This window comes from Malaclemys terrapin, chromosome 7 (genome assembly GCF_027887155.1).
Source record: "Malaclemys terrapin pileata isolate rMalTer1 chromosome 7, rMalTer1.hap1, whole genome shotgun sequence".
NCBI classification, from domain to species: domain Eukaryota; kingdom Metazoa; phylum Chordata; order Testudines; family Emydidae; genus Malaclemys; species Malaclemys terrapin.
This window is the reverse complement of record NC_071511.1, coordinates 45,247,674-45,250,077: the sequence shown is the minus strand read 5'-3', so window position 1 is coordinate 45,250,077 and position 2,404 is coordinate 45,247,674. Positions and strand designations below refer to the sequence as shown.

The window sequence follows — 2,404 nt, the reverse complement described above, 5'->3', positions numbered from 1 at the left end:
ACTGCATTGCCCAAGCAGCACTTGTTGTAACACAAGCTGGAGAGCACTGAGGAAGTGAGATCTTTCGCAATGATAAAGGCATTCATCATGAGCCCCTTTTTTGACAGAAGTGACAGAAGTGTTGTGAAATTGATTAGCAACAAGATGGTTTATTTTTAAACTAAATCTATTTGACATTAATGACAAACTGGGTTTTTTCTCCCTTATAAGTACAGCTTTGATGTCCCTTTGCAATGCGCAGGGGAAAATTGTGACTTCTTATGTGCTTGCTTAGGGTGATATACTAAAATTGGAATGATACAGAGAAGATTAGCATGGCCCCTGCGCAAAGATGACACACAAATTTGTGGGGGTCATAAGTTACTTCACTCCCCTACAATGCATTGTGGCCACAGCTGAGAGAAAACTCTTGGTCTAGCCTTTAGCAGTCTCTCCCAGCATCTCTTGCCCCAGATGGATTTAGCCACTGCAATTACTGGAGTGGGAACTTCACTCAATTGAGGACCACAGAATTTGGCCTTGTGTTATTCTGGGTGAAAATTACCCAAGCTGCAATTTGATCTAAATACCTAAGATATCTAGCTCCAGAGCACAGTAGACATTACTACAGTCTCATAAAAACCCTTTGGGGTGGGGGAAGGGGAGTAGACAGAACCAAGCTAACAGATGATTGTGCCATATACATCCAACCTTGCCTAAACCTAATTATAAAAATCATAGGAATTCCAAATTAGAACATCTTCCATCTTGCCTGTTGTAGATCGCTCTCCCACTGGCAAAGCAAACCAAAAAAGAACTCCTCACTCCATAAGATGGGGGCGGGGTGAGGGCTGGGACCACTCAGTAGCTAAAAATGCACCTAGCAGCAGAGTTGTTGGAATGTGGGTTTGCAAGAAGGGATACAGAGAGGCAGCTTCCTTTAATCGTCCGAGTTTCCCCACCACCAGTGGTGGGGCAGGTAGGAAAGTAATGTTTGCTTGTTACCTCCATGTTTAAATCTCCAGGATCCTCTCTCTCTCCCCCACACTCCATTTCTCTTCCTAATTTACCCACCCCACCTGTCTTCAGAGCCCTCTAGCACTGTGGATTAATTACCCAGAGAGGCCAGGGTGAAGCAATGACTTCTTTGTGCCCGTTTTCTTCCCCTCCTGACTGCTCAAGGAGTCGTGTGGGACCATTTTTGAGCAGCAACATGGTGGGTTGTTTATATCAACACCCTATTGATGTCCATCATGGACTGTTCTATATAATAACTCCTGCTATTGCTTCACCTGCCATCCACAGGGCTAAATCTTGAGGCCCCCTCTCTCTTGAGATGTCACCTGACCTTTTGCTGCACATTCTCTGGCATAGCAGGAATATCTTCAGACAAATAGCAAACCAGGAACAGATGTGGAAGTTTAATGAGAAGCCTTCAGGACATGTGTGTGAGAAAGGACAAGTGATTACAGCTGCCTCTCGTACCAGGGAACCAAACGATGTCTGTCGGCCTCATGAAAAATGATCTGTATGGGAGGAAACATCTGTACCCAGGCTGCTGCTGGGGAAGCTGCCCAAATACCACAGTGACTTGCCCAGTGGTTGATTCGGAAGGCTCCCCTCCAGGGCCAGCTCCAGGCACCAGCTCACCAGGCAGGTGCTTGGGGCGGCCACTTCGGAGAGGGGCGGCATGTCCAGCTGTTCGGCGGACGGTCCCTCACTCCTGCTCGAAGCGAAGGACCTCCCGCCGAATTGCCACCGCAGATCGTGATTGTGATCATGCCTTTTTTTTTGTTTTTTGTTTGGCTGCTTGGGGCGGCCAAAACCCTGGAGCCGGCTCTGCTCCCCTCTCCCTTTGCCTCCTGGCTCTGTTTTTCATAACTTTCTAGCCAGGGGCTGTATTGCCTGCCCCTCCCTCTGTATTTTTCTGTGACTTGCAATGTCATGTGCTAAATAGACTGTGATGTGTTGATTACCTCCAAGGCACTGGATCCATCATCCCTGGTGTAATGGAACGTGCCCTGAGATCTTCTTCAGCTTTTTAGGACACTCCAGACTTCCTCAGATGATCTGCTAGCTGAGTGCTCGGCTTGTAGTGGCATCTGACATGTTCCCATAGCCGACACTGGAGTCAGGGCTCTTATAGCAGCTGGTTAGTGTATGACCTAAAATGTGTGCATGTGCAACCTCGCCTGATTAGATGATGTCAGAAAGCTAAAAGCAATCAGCAGGAAGGAGGTGGCAGTGTGATCCTGGGAATGACATGCTGGCCTGGGAATCAAGAGACCTGACTTCTAGTCTTGGCTCTGTCACTGGCTTATATGAGACCTTGGAAAAGTTCCTTAACCTCTATTCTGGATTTCCCTTATCTGTGAAATGGGGAGATGGAGATTTCTGCCCCATGGTAAAACACACTGGCAGCTGT

At 47.5% G+C, this 2,404-nt stretch overlaps 1 non-coding gene across 1 annotated transcript; it reads left to right on the top strand.

Moving 5' to 3' along the window:
* Window positions 1-263: 263 nt before the first annotated feature.
* LOC128841364 (U6 spliceosomal RNA) lies at window positions 264-366 on the top strand. The gene has a single exon (XR_008445806.1). It is a non-coding gene; the product is annotated as a U6 spliceosomal RNA (small nuclear RNA).
* The last annotated feature ends 2,038 nt before the right edge of the window (window positions 367-2,404 follow it).